The 25,446-nt window shown below is 37.6% G+C and overlaps 1 protein-coding gene across 48 annotated transcripts in view; it reads right to left on the reverse strand.

Moving 5' to 3' along the window:
• Positions 1 to 25,446, reverse strand: part of ZBTB20 (zinc finger and BTB domain containing 20) — an 830,234-nt gene that overhangs the window by 151,059 nt on the left and 653,729 nt on the right. The window lies entirely within an intron of this gene.

Consider the following 25,446-nt stretch of genomic DNA (forward strand, 5'->3'; position numbering starts at 1 on the left):
GAGTGACAGAGTGAGATTCTGTCTTAAAAAAAAAAAAAAGAAAGAAAGAAAAGAAAGGGATAGGAATCACCAAAAGAAGGAAATCCAATGTCCAATGTTAGGATGATTATGCTCATGACACGGCCATTTAATCTTTAATACAAATATAAAAGACAGGTATTCCCTGTGGCAGAGCTGAGCTTTACCTCAGGTCTGTGTGACAGAGTCTCATCTCTTCTCTTATACATCCTCAATCTTCAGACATTTAAGGTCTCTGAGTATCCAGGATTTCCTTTGCGACAATAATTAACAAATACATGTATGTACATTTGTGTGTGTGCATTATGTTTTAAGCATATATATATATATATATATATATGCAGGAAACTCACATCTGGAGTACCAGAGTCTACAGGCCAGGACTAGATACTTAGATCTCTAGGGAAGTGATCCAAATATCTAGTTGCAGCTATGTAGATTTCAAGAATGCAGTGAGGGGAGAAAGAGTATACTTAATATATGAGTACATATACACTATATATATCCCATATATGTATGACATACGTAACTAATAATAGTCAACCCTCACTAACACAATGTGCCTAATATTATTGTAAGCACTTCACACCCCGTTACTTTGTTCTCATAACATCTAAGGTAGGCATCATTATTATTATCATCTAGTTTTACAGATGAGACAAGCAAGGCACACAACTAATAAGTGGCACAGTCCAAGTTCCTATCTGTGATTCTGTCTTTTTCATGGACCTTTTCCTATCTGTTGCCTCCATGAGAACATATCTGAACTTTGGCCTATTCTTTTTTAAGACTTTGCTCCCTCTTAGGAGATAACAAGTAGCAGAACTCACATGTTACTCAGCCAATAGTGTACTTAGCTTGGGAACAAAGGACTAAATTTGTGGAAATTCCTCACATTTGTACAAGAGAACGTCCCAAAGCAAGATACTATGGCCTGGAAAATGGAAGAGATAGTTTGGGCAGGTGGATGTTTTGGGTCTCCCAAATCACAACACATGTGCAATGCGCAACCATCAATACATAAATCCAATTTAATTCAATATATATTTAATAAGCACCTGCTGTGAGCAAGGGACTCTGCTAGGACCTAAGCTCTAGAAAGTAGCTACAAAGATTAGAAGCAATAATCCTAATATTTAGAACATGGGAGAAAAGAAATACCACATAACTAAAACGCGATGCAAATAAGTTAATACCATAAAGCGTTGCTAAAAAAAATCTGTAGGTTTCAGTGACTTGAGGAATATCATTTGCTATTCAGTGGTGGACACTGACAAAGTTACCTGAAGCAGGCAGTGTTTGAGATGGACTTTGGAATGTGGGAAAATTCCAACAATTAGAAATTGGAGAGATAGGTTTTAGGCAAGGGAAACAGAAAGAGTCAAAGCAAGGGATAGGAAAGCACAAACTGTGTCTGGGGTCAATTTGACTAGCTTCTAGACTACTCAAAGATAGCAGTAGGAGTTTGAGATGTTGTGGGTGAAACATGTGGAAATGTCCATTGAGCAGCAGGAAACCCACATGTGCAGTACCAGAGTCTACAGGCCAGGACTAGATACTTAGATCTCTAGGGAAGTGCTCCAAACATCTAGTTGAAGCTATGTGGATTTCATGAAACTGTCCACAGATTTCAAGAATGCAGTGAGGAGAGAAAGAAAGACAAACTTACATTTTGTGGGCAGATAAAGGGAGGATGGATGAAAGATCATTCAGATGAACAGGAGAACCATAAAAACAGACGCTATGGAGTGTAAAGGTGAAGAATGCTTCAAATGCTTCAAGAATTAGAGATAGATAGTCAAAACAATCAAATCATAAACAGGATACCTAGGATTGCTGTGAGGAAGAGGTATATTTAAGAGCTAGAGTCTTCATCACTGTACTCATCTTTGAAAGGACCACCTCTTATTGCTTTCTACCCTTTCCCTAAACTCAAGCATGCATACAATCACACACATAAACAAACATTAATTTTTCCTAGGAAAAATGTTGGCATTATTAACTCTGAAGCAAAACTATATCTGGAAGTTTTTAGAGTAGTTAGCAAGATCCAAACTTTATGGTTTGATTTTAATTCAAAAGATAACTGAATTTTTATATGCAGGTTAATTATTCCTTGGTGGGAATGTGAATTTATTTGTATTTTATTCAGGAAGTATTTTTGAGCATTTCCTAACTCCAAGGTATTGTGCTAAATGCTGGGATCAGAAAAATTTCCATAAATGCTTGGATGGCTTTTACCTGGGAGCACTCCTTCCTATGGTTGGCAAAAAACTGACGCCTTTGTGATGATGAGTTTCAGTCCTAGCCTCTAAGAGTTTTTGTGGTCATGTTATTAAGTGCAATGTTTATGTGTATTTTTTCTGTTAAGTTTTGAATATTTTTTTATGTCACCAAAAGGTGCTTTAGAAGAACAAACTAACTCAAAGCCAACACAGAAACTGGTTCTCTTGCTTTGCCAAAGTGGCAGTGTAGCATGTGGGCAAGTAAGAATACTTTTCTCAAGTATTTAAAACAACTACAGAAATCTTATTCTTCATTGTATTCTCTAAAGAATAAAGGTAAGAAGGAAAATCAGGTTTTGATAGAGAATTAAAAAATAGCTTTAGCATATGTTCGAACCATTAGGTCAAAATGGACTAACAAAGCCCTGTAGAAGGGGACCCACAAAAGCTGCCCTTGAGACTTACTTATTCACTTATTTGTTTATATTTTTTGTATATGTACATATTTTTCTGATACTGCTTTGACACATCACTTTAGCTCTTTTTCTATATGTATGAATATTCTTCTCCTACAACATTGGAATCTTGATGTATACATAGTTTAGTAATCTGCATTCATTCTTTCAAGATAAACATTTTTAGTCCTACATGGTATTCTATTCTAAGGATATACCAGCATAAAATACAATTTAAACAATCACCTATTTTTGGACATTTTGGTTGTATTCCGACTTTTATTCTTTTAAATAATTATTCGTCCAGTATCATTGGGCATAGTCTTTGCAATGCTATTATTTAATGAAAAGAAAATTTTGGAAACTTTAACAGGTAATACCACAAGCGAGGAAACTTAATACAACAACCACAAGCAATGAAAGAAAAGTCAAATGCCTCAAGGAGCCAGGGTGGAAGAGCAAATGAGTGAAGTAGGTGTGGCATAAAATATGGGGTGATAGGGACTTTGTCAAACTGGAGAGAACATGGTTTGTCTGAAGTGAGCAGCTGCTACTCAGTTCCAGATATTGGTGCCACGTGTGGATGCAGATCTAATGTTGTCAGATCTCCAATTTTTCAAGAGAAGCAAAAAAAAAAAAAAAAAAAAAAAAATCTAGTTTTTTTTTGGTGTGAAATCTCTTTAACCTTAAAGGTTGGCTCAAATTATTTTAAATATTCTGTGGACCAAACATACATTTAAAAAAATTCTATCTGCTAGCTAGATGCAGCTCATAGGCCACTGATTTGTAACTTTCTAATTAAAGAAAGGGCAAGACGGTGTTTGGAAATATATTTCTAGGTAGAGAGTTAAGCAAATAAAGTTTTACTTCAAGTTTTCCTAGTCACAAGGAATGTAATGTGGAGAGACTGAACCTCAATGTGCAAATCTTGAAAGATGGGTAAATACTGCTCCCCACTTAACACCCATGAAGAATTTAATAGAAGAGGGGTCTAAAATGCTTTTAATTTCACAAAGAAACATGCTTTAATGATATAAAACTCTAACCCAGTGCACTGTATGATGATATCTAATGATAATTTCCCTTCATTTCCCATCTGAACAAACATTTCCCATTAACATCCACCTGCACTACTTCCTTTCATAAAGAGGAGGTGGTATTTGGCTATGTTCTGGTTCTGATTCATGAGAAATCAGCCCAAGCCCAACATTTCTGTTCTTAACAGATTTTGGTTTTTAAATCTGTAGAACACAATGTTTCCCTGGGCTGAGTTCTAGCATGCCAAGTTTTGGCTGGCCACAGACTTTGACATCTGAGTGAAAAATCTTTCAACAATGGCATTTAAACTGAAGAATCAACAGACCTTTAATTATAACACTGCTTGTAATTCCCTCCCTCTCTTATCATGATGTTCAAATTGCCTCAAATCACTAACTGCATGGACAGCATGTTATTTCATTTGCCATTGGAAATATCATAATTTTAAAACTTGGGGGCTTGAGATTGTGCATTAATTTTTGAAAAATCAGTATTACTTATTCACCATAAATTAAAGAGGCATATGGAACGAAGGTCAAAATTACTGATTCATTAGAAATAAAAAACAAAAACCACTCACCACACAATTTCTCAACTTATCTAAAATGCTCAAGATTTAGATTAAAAACAATATTTCCACTTGGAAATTAAGCATTAAAGATATAGAAAAAGGGAGTCTCTTTTTAGTGAGATTTCACTAAATACCTCTGGTATCTCTCCATAAAATGTTAGGTGATCATTTCATAACAGCTTTTTAAAAATGACACAGTCTCAGATTACCCTATGTTTCCCTTATATAATAACAAAAGACACTTTTATACTACTAAAGTACATTAGGAATCCTTTGAAAGTTTCTGTTTTAGAAACTGATGTTGAAAAAGTACTTAATTTATATTTAACCTGCCTATCTGAATATACTTAGTGGGAAAATTAGGGTTAAAAATGTAAATGTGGAAAATGTTTATTTCCATGTTTTATAGTAGTTAGTTTTTTATTTGCTTTTAAATATAGATCTTGGTTATATGTGGAAGACAGGCATAATTTCAGCTCCTTTTTCATCTTGAAGAGAAACCTGGCTCTCAATTTCCAGGAAATATATTTATTTAGACCTAACAATATACCAGAATTTTATGCATTATTTCTAATCTTCATAATAAGTCTACAAGTTGGGTGTCATTAATCTGTTACTGATAAGGAAATTGAAACTCAGATAAATTTAATGCTTTTACCAAGGTGATTTAGTTAGTGTCTTTTTGTCCATGGATTTTAAGTGGTAGAATTTGCATGCAAACCCAGATATGACTCCAACGGCTCTGCTTTCTCCTTTAGAAGAAAAAAACTCCTTCCTGAAATACTAACATCTTTTCTTTGTGTAATTGACCATCCTTTCTTAATACAATTGGTTATCAGAGCTATCATATTCTTAATTATCAGTATTACCTTATGACTCTAAAATTCATCTTTGTCCAGTGTATAGAATTCACATCCTAAGGTTAGATATAGGAGATTAAGTCTCTGATTTCCGGGAGCAGACCTGGTTTCAAATCTTGTCTTTTATTATCCCCATAAATATGCATGTATTTATAAAATTATGTCCTAAGTCTTTGTTCAGAAAATATGTAGTGTCTGACATTATTTTGTGTATAAAATGCTGAAAAGGTCACATCCAGGAAACTAGTCCTGACCAGCATACAACACTCAAGAAAGGTTCTCCAAGGTAGAATCAAGGGAGAATCCCAATTGAAGTTGTTGAGGGGAGTAAAGATAATAAATAATATTAACAATAATAACTCCATGCATTGAACTCTTAATATTCTTCATCCTATCTATATATCATATTTAATTTTGACACTACTCCCATTTTGCATGTGAGAAAACAGAGGCTTAGAGATGGTAAATAACTAGTTCAAGGTCACATGACTAGTGGCATTTTACTCCAGAGCTTTGCTTTGTCTACTTTGCTAAACTCTCTCCCAGAATATGGGAACAAAATCTAAAGAGGTAAATTCAAAGATCAATATTAAGATGATAAATACAAGATGCAGCCAGGAATCAGGAATTGTAGTGGGAACAGATTAGGAAACAAGGTGGTGGGTCCAGCAGGGTTGCATGGTTGAAGTCAGCAAATGTCTGATATATGGGGGTGTCATGTCACATTGAAAGTACAGCTACATCAGGGAGGTAGAGCGACTGAGAGAATATGTAGAGGGTGACAGATATAGGACTGCTTGGCTGATTTCATGTTTTTCCTTTACAAATGTAAATAAAACATTGTGTGTTGGAGGTCAGAGGGCAAAGGGGATATAACTGAGGGCTCTACTCAAAAAAACATCTCGCTTCACGTGTCATTAACTGAATAGGGGAAAGAAACTCAGTTGTCTAACAAGATATTTTTAAAATATTTATTTCTCCAAGAGGGTTAAACCTCATTCACACCTTGGAGTAAATTACTTTAATAAGGTTACCAGATCACCTAACTGAATGTAACTAAAGTCAAGACACTGCAGTTTGAATGGGGAAAGGAAATGGATAACTGTGGAACTGAAGGGTGGGAGAAGGGGATGATAGTGACACAAGCAAGGATAAAAAGGATTTCCTTAAGGGAATAGGAGGGCACCAAAGATAATTTTATGAAAAGACAGTTCAGGGCTAAACAAATGTAACGTACTAACATCATCATTATCACTAGTTCTACTCTGCACTTATGTCTAGAATTTTTGTAGTAGCCAGTGTACAAACAAAATCACTAAAATTGGTTGCTACTTTCTGATTTACAAGCTGAGCAGAATTCCCTACTTAGAGTAACTCCTCAAAACATACTTGTTGAGCAAAATGGGACGTCAAAATTTTGCCTGGAAGTTGGAAACTTTCAGATTTTCCAAATTCCAACCTGTTTTTACAGTCTAGGTTAATCCAGTCTAACCTATCAAGTTCATCTAACTGGGTCCTCCCTGGGAAAAAGGAAGAAAGAGGACATAGGAAGTGAATAAAGAATTGATACCTCAGCTGGGCGCGCAGTGGCTCATGCCTTTAATCTCAGCACTTTGGGAGGCCAAGGCGGGCACATCACCTGAGGTCAGGTGTTCAAGATCAGCCTGACCAACTTGGTGAAACCCCGTCTTTACTAAATATAAAACTTAGCCGGGCATGGTGGTGCAGGCCTGTAATCCTAGCTGCTTCGGAGGCTGAGGCAGGAGAATCGCTTGAACCTGGGAGGTGGAGGTTGCAGTGAGCCGAGATTGTGCCATTGCACTCCAGCCTGGACAACAAGAGCGAAACTCCATCTCAGAAGAAAAAAAAAATGATACCTCAGTGCTCTCCTTCCCTTCTGTGTGGCCCAATACAGCATGCTGTTGACCCTGGGGAAGCTTCAGAATGTATGATCTAGGAAAGCTGAGGCAATGCTGTAATAACAAGAGCTATGTGAAAGGTAAAGTATGAAATGTATGATGGAAACCAAACCAAAGAGGGTATGTTAAAGATCATTAAGGAAATAGCTCACCTGTTGGACTGGAATCTCAACTGGCTCTTTTATTTCACGCTAAACCTGTGCTGAGTCTGCACAGAAGGACTTCTGAAATGCTTATATATACAACCTGACAGGTACAATCAGAAACAGTACAAGGACTGCGTGCCTCAACAAGAATAGCCAGAGCACTGAAATCAATTGCAGAGCACAGACATACTTCAAATGTGGCTATGCAGACAGTCCCCAGGTATGGCTGGTGAACAGCACGCTTTATGTGTGCTATGTCCCAGACTTCCTGGCTTTCTTCCCTTCCGTCCTACCCCTTCGGCACACACTACATATCTTTCACATTTTATAAAATCACAGGAGATTTCCAAATTATTGTGTCTTTCAAATACTTTAAAAATATATTGTCCTCCTAATATAAAGGAGAGAGGTGGAGTATTTAGCTGATGAACTGAATTTGAAAGTAAGTTTGCATTTTTGATATATTTCCTTCCTTATGAGTGAGTCGTGAAAAATGTATATTTTGTCTAAATATTGATAAAGCTTTAGAATATAAGAGCTGGAGTGAACCTAAGAGGTTTTGTAGCCCGGCAATTTCCAACCCAGGATATGTCTCAGAATCACATAGAGAGGTTTCAGATTCCCAGCCAGGCACAGTGGAATGTGGCTGTAGTCCTGGTGACCGGGAAGGCTGAGGCAGGAGGATCACTGGACCCCCAGAGTTTGAGGCCAGCCTGGGGCAACATGGTGAGACCCCTGTCTCTAAAAAATAAAAAATAAGTAGAAAATACAAATCACAGATTCCTGGGCCTTTTCCTTCCCCTGCCTTCCCCAAGTGATTCTAATTCTATGTCAGTTTTGGCTGCTTGCAACCAGTTATGGAGACCAGGGATCTTGATCAATCTCTTCATCTATCTGATGAGGAATCTGAGACCCAGAGAAGTAAGAGGGACAGTGATTTCTCTAAGGTTACACAGTGTATGAGTCCATTTGCACACTGCTGATAAAGACATACCCAAGATTGGGAAGAAAAAGAGGTTTAATGGACTCACAGTTCCATGTGGCTGGAGAGGCCTCACAATCATGGCAGAAGGCAAGGAGGAGCAAGTCACATCTTACATGGTGGCAGAGAAGAGAGAGCTTATGCAGGGAAACTCCCCTTTTCAAAACCATCAGATCTCTTGAGACTTATTCACTATCATGAGAATAGCACAGGAAAGACAAGCCCCCCTGATTCAATTACCTCCCACTGGGTCTCTCCCACATGTGGGAATTGTGGGAGATACAATTCAAGAGGAGGTTTGGATGGGGATACAGCCAAACCATATCCCACAGGAATATGTTACAAGTGAAGATAGTCTATGGACACTGTAAAATTGACCCCATTAGCTATATCCCAAACTAGTTCATTATTTTAGAATCTATTTTGTGTGTTTGCATGCATACAGCAATGCTTCACATATCTGCACACCACTTATGTGGCATTCCAAATATGGTTAAGAACAAACAAAGTGAAAAAGACCTGCAAGCAGCCAAAATTGGTACTAAATAAACCACACATAATCCTCCAAGTCTTTTTAAAAGCCTCTTCTCTTGCTTCTCTATCCAGTGAGGCATAGGTGACTCAAAATCTTTATCTCCAAGCTCGGCCCTTCTGCTGCACTATAGTGTCGTGTCTCCAAAAGCCTAGTGGACCACTCGCAGATACCCAGTCGGCACCTTCACTCAGTGTGCTCAAAATTAAACGTGTGCTTTCCCCTCCCAACCCTGCTCCTGCTTTGCTGCTCTGTTTATGACTCTACTAAGGTTCAAAATCATAGAGATGTGTTTGGTGTCTTCCTCTCCCTTGCTTCCCAAATATAATGGATTAATTCTCCCGCCACATTTCATAAATCAGTTTGCCATCTCTGTTCATTCCCTCTGCCCCTGCCCTAGTTAGTGCCTTCATTGCCTTTCACCTGGACTATTGTAATAGTCTCCTGCCTGATCTTGTGTCCTCTGGTCTCTCCCTACTCCAATCCATTTTACTCACTGTTGCCAGATTAATCTTCCTGAGGCACAGCTCTGATTATGTTACTCTCCTACTAAAAACTTTCAATAGCTCCCCACTGTCTCCTGAATAAAGTCCAAATTCCTTGCCCTAATAATCAAGTCCTTTCACTTTCTGGTCCCAATATACTTTTACCACTTTATTTCCCACTACTCATCTTCACACATTCCATGCTCAAGTTAAACTCAATTACTTCTTTGCAGAATCTTTACCTTTTGATTCTTCCATGCTTTTCTCATGATAGAGTAATGTTCTTTCCTTCTATCTCTGTATGCTCAAATCCTGCTTGTTTTTCAAAGCCCAAATTCAGTGTCATCTTTTCTGATGAAGCCCTCAGTTAGCCCTCCTCTGAGCTCCAAGAATACCTTATCTGTACTACTTTTATAGAGCATTTCACTTTTCACTATTAATTCTAGCAAAGTAGACACATGTCTCAGCTCCGTTGCTAGATTAAAACTTCTAGGGCAAGACATGTCTTATCTGTGTATCCTCTCCAGTGCCAAGTATACAAGTGCATGACTCACAATATTTGTCAAGTGAATGAGTTCATGCATGTACTTTACACACAATCAAAACATGTTTTTTTTTGTTTTATTGTCTAAAGAAGATTAGAAATAATGCATCAGAGAAGGAATGAGGATCTTAGAGACTTGCACAACAGAAAGTAACTTAATAGCTAAAGAAGAAAAATAAAAACTATGAAAAGAAGGCATGAGAACTAAAGATATAGCAGTCAGAGGGTAAAGAAACACAGAAGCAAATAATCTTATAGAATAAGGACCAAATGGTTAATTGAGAAGTTTGGAAACCATAAAATAACATTCAAATATGTAGCATTATTTTTATACTTCCACACCCTCATCAGTAGAAACAAATTTGAATTGTAGTTCAAGATAACAAGCCTGAATCATTTAGAAAAGTTTGAATTATGGTAAGTATATTCTTTTTTTTGAGATGGAGTCTTACTCTGTGAGGCTAGGTAAATAAGCTGTCTTTATTAATGAAGAGATTCATATTTTTCTGAATATTAGAGAAATATAAATTTTTCCCAGTTAAGATATGTTCATGATATACAATTTAGAAAATATAGGAGAGTAATAAAAAATCTTAAAAATCCTAGATTTCCAAGATTCACAATCTATTATTAAAAAAGGTGGGATTATACCATATGTATTACTATGTATGCTGCCTTTTAACTTAATATATAGTATAAATAGTTCATACTATTATAGGTTCTTCATAAACATTTACTGGCTCAAAATTCTATCTAATAGATATGTCGTACTATACTTAACACAGCACTCTAGAGTTGAACATGTAGCTTATTTCCAGTTTTATAATACAAATATGTCTAACAAGATTTACCATGGGCTGACAACTGTTGAAGCAGAGTGAGGAACTCATGAGAGTTCACTATGATATTCTTCCTACTTTTGTATATGTTTGAAATACCTAGAACAAAAAGGTAAAAAAGCATATTTATGTCTTAATTCATTTGTGTTGCTGTAACAGAATATTATAAACTGGCTAATTAAAAAGAAAAAATATATTTCTCACAGTTCTGGAGGTTGGGATGTCTAGTATGAAGGTACTGGCATCTGGTGAGGGCCTTCTTGCTAGATCATCCCATGGTGGAAGGCAGAGGGCAAGAGAGCACAAAAGCCAGAGAGCAAGAAGGAGCCAAACTCACCTCTATAATGAACCCACTCTCATGATAACTAATGCACACACTCCTGCAGTGGTGGCATTCATTCATTCATGAAGGCAGAGCCCTCATGACTGAATCACCTCTTATTAGGCCCCACCTTCCAACACTGTTGCATCAGAGATTAAGTGTCCAACACAAGAACTTTTGGAGACACAGTCAAGCCACAGCCATATGATAAATATCTTGTGCATAATGGCTTTTGTTTACTTGTAATTATTTTCTTAGGTTGCAGTTTAGGGCTAGACTGCCTGGATCAAAGTCTTACCCCATCATTACCTAGTTATCTAACCTTGGGCAAGCTGCTGATGCTTTCTCAGCTTCAGTTTTCTCATCTGAAAAATGGGTATAATGGTAACTTATAGGGGCTGTTCTAAGGATCATAAGAGAAGATGTGCTTCTAATCCCTTCCACAGTACCTAGAACACTGTTAGTGTGCAATAAATGTCACCTTGAAAAAGCAAAATACTGGTTGCATAATTATGCGTTGTGCTTATAAAGAAACATCACATATAAACTGAAAAACATACCTGAAATAACATGCTTAAGTGCGCACCATTTCTATCTCCAGGCCAAATGCTTATTTCAAAGATACGACCACTGCTAAAATAATTTAGATCCATAATTACCATTATGAAGCATTTTCTATGTGGTTGATATTGGCCTTACTGGGCTACATGTTTGATGTGTATTATCTCATTTAATCATCACAAGAGTTTTCTGATTACTTTATAGATAAAGAAACTGATGCTTAAAGGTGAATTAATGTGCCCAAAAGGACACAGGGTCTGTTTTCAAACACAGGATTGAACCTCTGGAATTCATCTCTAAGCTACTGAAAATGACCTTTGTTCCCTGCACTTTTTTTTTTTTTTTTTTTTTTTGAGATGGAGTTTCGCTCTTGTTGCCCAGGCTGGAGTGCAATGGCATGATCTCAGCTCACCGCAACCTCTGCCTCCTGGGTTCAAGCGATTCTCCTGCCTCAGCCTCCTGAGTATCTGGGATTACAGGCGCCCAACACCACGCCTGGCTAATTTTGTATTTTTAGTAGAGACGGCGTTTTTCCATGTTGGTCATGCTGGTCTTGAACTCCTGACCTCAGGTGATCCGCCTGCCTCAGCCTTCCAAAGTGCTGGCATTACAGGCATGAGCCACCGCGCCCGGCCCGTACCCTGCACTCTTTTGCATAGACTTCAGTCTTTCTTTCTTTCTTTTTTCTTTTCTCTCTCTCTCCTTCCTTCCTTCCTTTTTTCTTTCTTTCTTTCTTTTTCTTTCTTTCTTCTTTCCTTCTTTCTTTCTTTCTTTCTCTGTCTCTCTCTCTCTCTCCCTCCCACCCTCCCTCTCTCTCTCTCTCTCTCTCTTTCTTTTTTTTTAAGGCAGAGTTTCATTCTTGTTGCCCAGGCTGCAGTGCAATGGCGCGATCTTGGCTCACCGCAACCCCTGCCTCCTGGGTTCATGAGTTCTCCTGAGTAGCTGGGATTACAGGCATGCGCCACCATGGCTGGCTAATTTTGTATTCTTAGTAGAGACAGAGTTCCTCCATGTTGGTCAGGCTGGTCTCGAACTCCTGACCTCAGGTGATCCGCCTGCCTCGGCCTCCCAAAGTGCTGGGATTACAGGCGTGAGCCACCACACCCAGCCTAGACTTCAGTGTTTCTAATCTTTATTCCTCAGAGGCAGATATGAATTTTGGACAAAGTTTTGGTCCAATTTTGGATGTTTAACTGGACCTTTGGGTAAAGTACCTTTCTCCTTCCCATTCACTTTAATCATAATTATTTATTTAACAAATTTTATTCTAGCAAATAATTTTAGAGAAGAAAAAGTAGTACTCCATAACAAGCTGCTCTTAAAAATGCATATCTCATTCTGGAAAAACTAATAGCTATCATGGTTTTAAACAATAATTTTCCATTGGTTTGATTATCTTATGTCCACTGTGAAACAACAGTTCATTATTAAACAATTCATTATCAAACACACAAACACATATACACATTTAATAACTTTAAAACAGTCCATATTTACATATTTTACTTTAAATATGTAATCTGAAATGTGTATGCATATGTGTATGTGTGAGAGTAAGACATAGACCCCGGAAGTCTGAATTTGGAAAAACCCCGTGAAAGTCTGAAAAAGGTGGTTTTCTACAAACCTTATGAAAAATTAAGTCATAGAAGGTCACAATTTAAAAAAATAGATACCAAATTAAGTATTTTATTCTGGGTTTAGGGAGGCTTCTCCTGTGCAACATACTTTAGACCAAGGCAGTCAAGAAATACTAAAGGGGATGCTGCAATTCCTCTGCCTCAGACAGTACGTTTATGCATCTGTATTATAAAAAATGTGCCAGCTCTAGCAAGCTCACAGTACTGAGCAAAGTGCTATAGTTACAGCTGGCTCTGTTTACTCTTTTTTTTTCTGGTCTGTTCCTCTATGGGGGGGCCACAGTAGGGTGTTTTTTCAGGATGGGGGGAAGAAGGAAGGAGTTTTTGTGAGTTCTATTTTGGATTTTGGTGAATAAGAAAGCAGAGAATTTGCTAGCCTGTTACTCAGTTACACTGAAACATGATGCAAACTGACTCAATTTGGAGCACAGAAGGTGCTGAAAAATTTTTCTAAGGAGGTCTTGAAATATCTAAGTCTGCCTTCAAGGAAGGACTTATAAAAAAAAAAAATCACCATGTAAATAATAGAAGTATGTTGCTACTTCTCTTAAACCTGACCTCTTAAGTCACTACTCACACTAATATACTCTAAAAGTAGCCAGCATGATATTTCAAAAATTACTTTGTGTCCTTTATCCTCAGTAGAGTATTAAGAGGAAGATGCTTGAGTGTAGACACACATGTGGGTCTTCTTTACAAAGTCACGTCTACATATGTACACCGTTAGAAGTATGGGCTCTAAATGATTGAACAAGCTGTATTTCCATATTTGTATTGTCCAACCTATTTTCTTTTTTCTTATTTTCCTGAATATGTCTGAACATATGTGTTCAGTATAAACATACAATTGTGTGGACGTGTCTATGTGTGTTTCTAATTCCATACTATCTTGAAAATGGCTCCGCGTTCTAGAAATACAGCCACATAATTTGTTTTGTTTTGAAAAACTGCTCAGCAAATGCATACAGGTCATAATGGCAGGTAACCGACCATTTATTGAAGTGCTGAAACAAATAGAAAACAAAGTCCAGGACACCATCACAGAGCAGTACTTCCCTTGTGAGATACTCTCAGCTAAGTAAGAATTGAGCGAGACAACAATAAAACAAATACCCATAGGCTTTTCAAACAGTAACAACCCGCTCAGGGTTAGCAGCATTTCTAGACCTTGATGGTACAATGATGTTCTCAACCTTTGCTTTCAGACACTGGATCACTGCTTAAGTAGCCTTTATCTTTTCCCCCTAATTTTTGTTGAAGATGCCCTTGAAATTAGATTATATTTGTTCCTAACAAAGCATATGTATATTGTGGCATCACTCTTAAAACCAACAATTGGGCTTAGTTTTATGAAGAAAAAAAATCCACCAACCTTTCATGCTGAGATTTCTCATGCTAGTTCTCAGCACAGAAGTGATTTTTTTTTTTTTAAGTTGCATAAAGCCTAGCAAGGTTTAAGTTTTCCCAGCAAGCAGAAAGTGTTTTTCAGCTGTTAAATTTTTCAGATGCTTTTTTTGAATTTGGATAAAACTCAAAAACATGTTTGTTTTAAAATGTAAACCTTTTCATGTACAGAGGTTTGCATATAGAGAAATGCTATTACTATGTTTAAAGATATTTGCTTTTGAAATAAGGAGGTCACATGCATTTAAAAATAACAAACTGCATGTTGCTTTATGAATGTCCTATTAAGCCCTAACGTAAATATGATGTTCTGGAGGAGCACTGATGCACACGTTTGCTGATAGGATCATTTACAACACTGCTAGTGGATGTATTTCCATGTGAGAGCAAAGGGTGGTCAGGTTTGAACTGAAGAACATCCATATAGTTAGCTAATATGCTTTTTAAAGACCTTTTACCTCAGTTGCAACACACTTCTTTGTTCTAAACCTGCTGGATTACTCAACTTGTTGGCTGGACTAAAGCTGACACAATACATATTTCAAGCACAAAAATGATGAGGAACACATAGGGATGTCAGCAAAGAGGCAAAGAGGATGGTAAGTCATCGGAAGGCTGGTCATTTTTTTTTAACAGTTCAATGTCTTTACTGTTTTCCGTAATATTATCATTTTCCATTTTTCAAACAATGGAAAGAACAGCAATTAGTTTCATTTTTAAAATTATTAGATCATAAAGGACAAGTTTAGGAATATTGTTTCTAGCATACTAATAGATGAAGTTAGTTGTAAATCAATAGTCTTATTTCTCTGTTTTAAAAAAATAGCAAAATACAGTATTCTGAGGAAAGTTCTGACAGATTGGAGTGTTACAGGATAGTCTGAAATCTGTTTCATTATAGAAGTTTGGCCAATATAGAGATAATATATTTTAAATGGCTTAAGTATATATTTTTTTGTGGATTGCACATTCTGTAAGACAGTTTGAGTGCCTTGAGATCCAAGTCTTTAGGTCAAGACTGAACTCTAGAAATGGCCCCATCGAATCTACAAAAGGATACATTAAAAAAAAAAAAAACCTCATTTCCTGTAAGCTGCTGATGCTACTCAACAGAGTTGAAACTCAGGTCACACGCATCCTACTACTCTAGTGCTGCCCCATTTACTAATCCAAACGAGGATAAACCCTGAGAGATCCGTTATGTTTCTACATAAGGAGTGTACAAGCTTCTCTTGAAAATCATTGCATTGGGAGGGACATAGAGAAATAACAGAGGTGAGAATCCCTCCCCGATTTGCTTGCTAAATCCGTATTCATTCCTGAAGATCCAGATCAAATACCACCTGACTGTTAGGCCTTCTCTGAGAAACTCTATTTTGCAGGCAAGTATTGGAACGACTCTATGCGCATCTCCAGTCCCAACGCATCCTTTAAATAATCTGTTTCCTCTCTGTTTCTTGCTGCATTACAGACATCTGTGTTACACATCCATCCTTCCCTAATAGTCAGTGGACTCTTTTAGATGAAGGACTGTGTCTCTATGTCCCTATGCTGAAAGGACAATGGGAAGAGATGGTGCTATTGATGCCCAGAGGCCTGGGTCACCAGGGAAGCTGGAGTCACAGCAGGTTTGTTCAGAGGGAGTAAACCACAAAGGAAATGTGGCTGGTGATGATGATGATGCAAAGAACGGTGGGGGAAATCTCTGGCCTATGCCTTCTACTGACCCTCTTGCCACTCACAAGTGTCTCACAAGCACCAAATCCAACTTGGAATCTAGCTGACATGGGTCAGCCACTATTGTAGAGCAAGGGAAGGGTGAGGGTTGGGTCTGAGGGTAAACACATCCACGATGTGGGAGCAGGAAGATGTCTTTGCAGGGGGGTGTCTAGGACTATGGACTTAAGATAACCTCACAGGGTCACCATGCCCCAGCATGACCCAGAAGGGCCCAGAGCAAGGAAGACATGACAAAGGAGCCTGAAGACTTGAGGAGGCCTTGGAGCTGGGACAAGGAAGACACATCAGGGATCTACATGGACAGGAAACTAAAGATGAGGTGGGCTCTCAGACATCTCAGGGAATTTGAACTCAGAAGACAACACTGAGAAGACCAGACACCATAGTGAGTAGATTGTATCTAACTGCTCTCCACCCTCACTTTCATATTGCATTTGGATGGCACTCCAAGGAAGGGGAGAGGAGACCACCTAGCAGAATGGAGGCCAAATCTGAGTTACCTCATAGATAAGGAAAGAAGGCCTGTCATTTTTAATGGGTCAGTCACTCTTAAATTTTAAGCAAACTGTAGATTTTCTGAATAGGAGACGATATTACCTTAATCTACACAATTTTTTTTGTTGTTTTTTTGGCAGGGTTTAAAATATTTTTATTCATGACTTACAGTAGAAACTACATTTTATATTGTGATCCAGTAACTGTTTACATACATACATGGATGTATGTGTGTGTTCTGGAGGTAGAAAGTAACCAATCTGCTCAAATTTTAAATATGAAGATTATTCATAATTCTTTAAGTAGTTTATTGTTTGGAAAGTTATAGACCAAGGTCTAGAAATTCAGCAGACCTCTAACCTCTAATCAAGGACTTTTAAAAATTAAGAACAGTACCTGATTTTCTGATTTAGTCTTTGAAATGCCAGTGCTATTCATTCTTTGCCTTATTCACTCATAATTATTTATTCATTCTCCAAACATTTATTGAGAGCTTACTGTATGCTTTATACTATAGACCTTCAGCACAAATATAGGCCTATTACTTCACAGCTGCTTTAGGATTTATGGCAGTACTGGTCAGATGGTTCTTAAAAAGGAAAAGTTTTCAGAGTGAAACAACCTGTTCACAATAATTCCTATGTAGCAGTGAAGAGCCTTGACAGCATCTCTTTTACTTTCTCATTGTGGTTCTAGTTTAATAACATAAGTCTATTTTTACTTTTCATATTTAACTTTAATTAAACATGCTATGAGTGCAATCATGAGATTTTAATAAATTAGACTATTTGAAAATAATTTTCCCATAATGATGTCTTCCTCATATCTTTCATGATACACAAAAAGAATATCTGTACAAATATTTTCTTGCTTCAAATATGCAGAAAACTGACCATTATTTACAGTGATTTTGAAAATAAATGAGTGAAAGCATGCGAACTTATAAGGAGAGTAAATAAGCAGCACACCATTACCATCTGAGACAGCATGGCTGCTCCCCTCTTGGTGAGGGCAGTATAGGTACAGCAAGCAGAAGACAGATCATAAGTATTTACTATCAGACCTTCTTTAAGTGAATATGTCCTATTCCAGGGAAAGTATCATATAAGCATACGGCCTGAATCCAATTCAATTATTTACATGGCTCTACCAGTAAATGGTTAACACTGTAGACCAGAAATTTAGAAAATGCAGAAGACTGAATGATATGTAAGTGATTGAGAACATGAGTCTCTCTCCTCATCATGTAGGACATGGGTCGAGGTCATAGACTTAATTGGTAGGAGTTGCTACTTTCGAAGAGTGAAATGCTTTGAGGCTTTTAAGAGAATTTTAAGTTGATTAACTTTTTATTTGGGGGAATTATGATGTGAGCTTTATTAAAATATCACAATTCGGCATTGTTTCATAAACATAATTATAGGCCACCTTTTCAAAAATTGCAAGAGTAGTACTAAGAAGGTCCTTTGAACTAAGGTTCAAAGGACCTTCTTAGTAACTCTTGTAATTTTTATGGGTACAGTTAGTTGTCTGCATAAAGTCATTCCATTTTCCAAAGCTGCTTACTCTTTGCACAAACGACAAATTGGCACATGCACAATGGCACAGGAAAAGAAGTAACTGCTGAGGTCACATATGTGAGGACGTTGCAGCCTTTAAGTACTGGAGGCCAAAGGTACCAGAAACATGGGCAGACAGATTAAAATTGTCCCTTCTTATGTTTGTGCATTGTTTCTATATGGAAAATTACATTTTTCTGAGAGTATATGTGTAAATATGCATCTGCTAGTGTTTTGGCAACTCTAAGTTACCTAAATTAGTTTTGATCAACACTGTCGGATTTTTAAACCCACCAACGTAATAAAAGCAAGTTTAAAAAAACACAAACAAACCCTACAGTACATTGTGTGCTCTGCTGTTCCAAGCCTCAGCTTCAAGACAAAAGGAGAGCGAGACTTTGTCATTCGCTAGCTGTTAATAATCAAGAGAAGATCTGCCAGACAAGCTCTTAGAGGGCTCTGTCTGTCTGGACCAGGTATATACTGCAATACACAAAGGGCTTTGCAGGGGGAGAAAAATGAGTGTTCATGGACAATGATGCAGCTTTCTTAATTAAGATTTTCATTACTGATACATACATTAAGTTCTGCAACTGCAAGAGCCAAAGCACTGTCATGTGCAGGTAGATGTCCCTGATTCCATCTTCAGGCAGTAAAGCTAAAACATATTAAATGTGCACCCAGCAAATGTTGTGGGAGCCAGGAGAGCTCCAGAAATATTTTTGTTGGAATGCAGAGAGGCCCCATTATAGGCAGATTTGTAATGCATCTAATAGGCAGGAGAAAAGCTCATATCAATAGAGTGTGTGTGTGTGTGTAAGTGTGTGTGTGTGTAAGTGTGTGTGCGTGTGTGTGTGTGTGCGTGAGTGCACGCACGCACGTGTATGGAAGTGCTTTGAGGCCCTGGACCACAGACAAAGGTAACAGTAGCTGATCTTGAAGTAATCCCTATATAATAATATAATAGCTCAGGTCTTAAAAGGAACTTTGATCTTTTAAATTTGCCAATGCCGATTGTTGAGACAGGGAATAAAGGACTGATTTGGTAGCTTTTGGAAGATGGTAAGGACTCCTGCATACAGCCGGTCCTGACTCTGCTCCTCCTGGGTCACTCAGTCTATTTTCCCTGCATTGGTCTGAAAGTCAATGCAGTCTGCCAAAGGGGTATACTGTTCCCATGAAATAATCCAACTGTGGTATGGAGAAATCTTTTTTTCTTAGACCAAGTTATTTTTACAAAAATACTTTTGCGAAGAAATGAGAGGAAACTAAAACCCTACACAATCCTAGAAATGGACTACTGTCTAGAGTGCATGTTTTTTATTCCATCTTATAAAGCCTAACTCATTTTAGGGTGGCTAGTGCAGTTAAGGTGCAGACATCTCTTGGTTGTTTTTCTGGTGCTTTTACTTGCATGCTTTCCTGTTTCCAAATCTGCATCCATATTGGGGGTTACCCACAGAGAGCTGTTGTCTCCTCTCTGAAGAACATCTCCATCTTTTGGTCACTACTTGAGTAGAGACGAGTGATGCTTAATGAAATATTATTTTATTACAACAGTCAAAAATTATGCATTCATTTCTTATTAGATGATATGCTCTGAATGTTCACACCCCCCAATTCATATGTTGAAACTTAATTGCCCATGTGATAGTATTAAGAGGTGGAGTCTTTAGGAGGTGATTAAATCATGAAAGCAGAGCCCTCGTGAATGGATTTGTGCCCTTATATAAAAGGTGTGAAGGAGCTGTCTCTCTCCATTTTCCTCTTCCACCCTTTGCCATATGAAGATACAGCAAGAGGTGCCATCTTGGAAGCAGAGAGGCCTTCACCAGATACCAAATTTGCAGGTGCCTCAATCTTGAATTTCCTAGTCTCCGTAACTATGAAAAATAAGTTTCTGTTGTTTATAAATTACCCAGTCTCAGGTATTTTGTTATAGCAGCAAAAATGGACTAACACATTAGGTACAAACATTTATTTGACATTTAAATGTAATCCCTCATTTTCTAAGAAGGAATAAGCCAGAATCCAACATCAAAATGTTTCAAAAGGAATACTTCAAAGTGTTTTAGCTGTAGTTCTTTGTTGATTAGATAAAAAAAAATTCCAAATAATGGTGGTCAGTAAGAGTGTGTGTGTGTGGGGCGGGGGGAGCGGTGTATGAATTCCTGAGCTAAGATTCAGATCATTGAAACTGTTTTCTAGAATGTTATCCTACATGTCTAAAACTTTTTTTCTAAGTATATCAGAGATTTGGGATGGAGTGGTAAACACATAGGTTACTAGGAGGTGGCTTGCCTCTGTACCCATTCTAGATGAGTAATGTTAATGACTGATGATAATATAATGATGAAGAAATTGGTTCTTTTTAAGTAAACAGATAGTCTACAGACACCCTGTCAACAGATAGTGCATGCTTACTGAGGAAGTTAACAGTGTTAGGATTCTTCCTAACCTTTACTGAAAGGTACTGTTATAAAACTGGTAGAGGAGTATGTGAAAGCTACTGGTGAAGAACCAATGCAGTGAAGATTATTCAAGCATGGTGGTGATGGATAAAAGCATAGAAAAAAAATCTCAGAAAATTATTTTGACTGAAGACTTTTCATTACTTTTCTTATGTGTCCTTGAGTAGCTTATAAGGACTAGGCTGAAGGCTACTATTAAAATATTTAGGTGTACCTTTCACTCATGTTCTTTCATGAGACACACGGTTCTCTCATTCAAAGTACAAGGTTAATTTTAAATTAGAGGTGAGAATTATTCTTTATGTATCAAAAAGCCTAGAAATTTACCAGGGATTAAAGGTAGAACCCATTTTAGCCTATTGAAGTGTGAGAGGTAAAGTGACCTGTTTAGATGAATATCTTGAAATGATTCTCTGGAGCATGCCTGATCTGTTCTCAATACCCACACATTAGAAGAAATGAAGAATAATATAGAGACTACACAAAGAGACCATGTAAAAGAAGAACCCTGATAAAAGAAAAAAACTCTTAATTTTATCACTGCAAAGACTTCTTGTACAAGATGCCTCTGCAAGTGTCCTAGTAGAATGACTCCTTAAACAAGTAGGATGTGTGTATGTGGAAGATATATATATATATGTATATATAACATTTAAAATCTCCCTCGAACCCCAGCTTCTGAGTATAAACTATGTTACAGAAGCATGTGGATAATATGTGAAGCTTTCTAGGAGCATCATTAAGAAAATGAGACATTTGGCACTCTGAGCCCTAGGTACACTGAGTCAGTGGCATGGTCTCCAAGGGCACTGCTGGCAGCACTAAAGCCTGGCTCATAACCATATGTGCACACCTCAAGAGGTGTTTGACTGTTCAGGTAGAGAATAAGCCATTTCCTAGGCCTGGTTCCTTCCATTCTCCTTAGCTTGTAGTTGGCCTGAAGGGACTTCCTAGACTCTAACATGTTTGCCTCTCTTTTGCTTCCTTTCTGGACACTGTCTAAGGATTTAAAACACACAAGACTTTCATGTCCACAATTTTCTGCCAAAGAGGGGGAAAAATGCCCCAGAGCATGTCATCCCTTACCATCTGCAAATGAACTTCTGTGGTCAAGGAATGCTCCAATTACCACCCAGAACAGCTTTGTACAACTCCTGACCCTCGGGAAGACTCGAGGAACTCACTCCCAGAACCCAGATGCTCCCCGTCCCAGAACACAGGGAAGACGCCCTGTCATCACAGTTTGCACGGCAGAGGCGGAGGTGATGCTGTTAGTGTGGCATTTCCAATTCTCTAGCGTCTTTCACTTTCCCTGAAGTTGCTGAAAAATACTCCATTTCATTAAGTATGTAGTAATACACATGGGAATCAGAGAGCGGGGAAAGATGGAGGACGTTGATGACATGGCCTCTAGCACTTTATTTATGAGAACATCCAGAAATCTCTATCTACATCTGGGAGAAGAATAATGTCAATCCTGCCCTGGAGACATGGATCAGGCAATGTTGCCAGTGTGTATTTTTCCCTTCCCAATAATTTACTGATTCTGGAGTTTAAGGCAGAGCGCTGATGATAATTTTTACATTCATGTGCGTGAGCCTGGCCCTTTGAGGGCTGGTGATACCAAATAAACATAAATGTATGTAACCAGGTGAATGCTTACCACCTCCCAACCCAGAAATATCATAGGTCTCTGGTGGTGCTTTGCTTCCCACAACGCTCCCCTCAAGGGCGGTGAGGGTAGGTGTTGCCATCAGTGCATAAGAAGCAGAGCTTGAGGTGGCCTTGGAGGACTTCAGGGAGCACTGCCTTTGCAGTAAAGAATGAGACTAAGCAAACAAACCTGTTAGATGGCTCATTTGTCTTTTCCAATTTTTTATTGTGTTATTCATCCTTTCATCATTGATTTATAGCTATTCTTAAAATATTAGGGATATATCACAAATATTTTTCCTAGTTTAAAAAATGATTTTCTACCATAGTAATTTTTATTTTCATGTAATAAAATTTAAAATACATGTATTTTTAAAAAAGTTTTCAGGCTTTGGTTTTATGCCTGGAAAATGCATCTCATACCTCCAGTATGAAAATATTCATGTATATGGCAAAAATTGTCACTGAAAATTACAGAATTAGTGAGGATGCAGAGAAATGGGCAGTCTCTTTTTTTGTTGGTGAAGATATTAACCAATGCTAGAGGACAGTTTAGTAATGCATTTTACTTTTGCAGTTCCACTATAATTAATTGATCCTAAGGAAATAATCATGTAAGTGTACAAACGTGTACATATGCATGTGCATATAAAGATAGTTATTGTGGCATTGTTTAGTAAGAAGAAAGTTCCAAATTCCCAACTGTCCATCAATAAGTGATTGAGTCAATAAATTATGCACATACTGAAGTGCAACGTTGTTGTCAAAAGATAATGTAGATCTATATTTATTAACATGGTAAATGACTATTACAATGTTAAGTGAAAAGAGTAGAATACAAAACAGCAAGTAACTTTTCCTTTCAGTTTGGAAAGAGAAAGACAGAGAAAGAAAAAGAGAAAGGTAAACAGGACTGCATGGAAATATAATATTTCCTAAGTTATTAATAGTGATTATCTCTGGGCTGTGAGATTTCAAAGGAATTTAACCTTGCACTTTATAAATACTATCAATGAAACAAATTCAAGCAAAACTAAATGTATACTTTTTTAGAATTAAAAATTATAACTTTTATTTTGGGGGAAAAAGAACTTACCTAAAACCTGCAATAAATACTTAAAAATTCCAATATGATTTTCATGGTCATTAGCAATTACTAACTAGCTCTCTTAGTAGGGTGACATCAATGTCTGCCTCAAGTTTCCCCCAAGTTTGACACTTTGAGATGTACATCATAGTTGTTCCCTTAAAGAATTTTAAAATATAAAATTTCAAGTAGTGAATATAACCCAAATATTTTTATCTAGGGCATGGTTAGGTAAATTCTGGGGGCTTTATGTGATATTATTCAGATGTTATAGTGATATTTATAAAGAGTTTTTAATTATACCAGGAAGTATTTATTATATAATATTGAATTAAAATGGGATACAACTGTATACATGCAATGTATGCTCAGGCATGTTAAAATCTAGAGAAGACACTAGAAGGTGATCTAAAAAATTATTAATAATAGTTGGTTCTGTGTAGTGGAATTATGGATGTTTTCCCTTTACTCTATACTTTCTAAATATTTCACAATAAGTGTGAATTATAGAATCATGAAAAAAGTAAATATTAAAAAAAAGCTGTTTCGCTCGACAGCTGCCAAATTTTACCCCAGATGTATCAGCAATTTAGCTTTTAGTCCAATGACCCTAACATCATTTCCTAAAGGGAATATCACAGAATGGAATGTGCCCAAATAAAGATAAGCCATCACGGCCACCACCTCTTTCTAAACTATCATTTTATAATGCTTAAAATAAATCTGAGTAAGGGATCTTTCTTCTATTGGAAGTTAGAAACTTCCACCTCCTTTAGACCCTCTCCATATCTTCTCTTGCATTACCAGCACCTGGAATTTATAATTAACCTATAGTACCCTGGTACGTTTCTAGGTCTGGAAGCTGTTTTTGGAGGCTGATGGTGTAGATCACCATTAGGCATGGAGGATTATTTATTCATTTTAAATGGGAGTTCCCTTGAATAACAAGGATGAGCTGCTACATAAGATCTTGTGTAGTTAGTATGCTTTCTTCCCCTTCTTATATTTATATTTATTTATTTTTTTATTTTTTGAGATGGAGTCTCACACTGTTGCCTGAGCTGGTGTGCAGTGGCGCGTTCTCGGCTTGCTGCAATCTCTGCCTCCTGGGTTCAAGAGATTCTCCTGCCTCATCCTCCCGAGTAGCTAGGATTACAAGCACCCGCCACCATGCCCGGCTAATTTTTTGTATTTTTAGTAGAGATGGAGTTTCACTGTGTTGGCCAGGCTGGTCTCGAACTCTTGACCTCGTGATCTGCCTGCCTCGGCCTCCCAAAGTGTTGGGATTACAGGCGTGAGCCCCCGTGCCCGGCCCGCTTCATTCCTCTTCTTTCCATCCCTCCCTTCTTTCTTTCCTTGTTCCCTCTCTCACCTGTCTACACTCCTGTCTCCCTCCCTCTTAAATAAATAGCTTTTCTGTAGCGTCAGATGCCAGCTCTTAACATTTAGAGACAATTCACACTATACCAATACCACACTTCAAGTAGATGATCTAATTGTTTCTAAATCATCATATTTTAGCAAAAAGATAATGGGAGAAATCAAAGTTGTCTCTCACATATGTATGATGCATACTAGAGGCTTGGCAATAAGGCCAAGAGAGTAGATATTTTTTGAGAAAGTAAAAAACAAAACAAAACAAAAAGCCAAAACACAAAAACAAACTGGGTATTGTGAGGACAGGGCAGAGGGAAGGAGCAGGCATAAGAAAGAAAAGGAATGACATGGGTCTCCTGGTCCTTGCAAAGGTTATTCAATTGCCTGTTCCTGGTGTTTTGGACCAGATGTCAGCCTACAAACCACCCTGGACTGTGAGCTATTTGAAGGCATAGATGGTGTCTTACTCACCTCTGTATTTTCTGTACCAAACACAGTGCCTGATACAATATACTCAACAGAT

Source organism: Pan paniscus, chromosome 2, assembly GCF_029289425.2.
Source record: "Pan paniscus chromosome 2, NHGRI_mPanPan1-v2.0_pri, whole genome shotgun sequence".
Classification (NCBI taxonomy): Eukaryota; Metazoa; Chordata; class Mammalia; order Primates; family Hominidae; genus Pan; species Pan paniscus.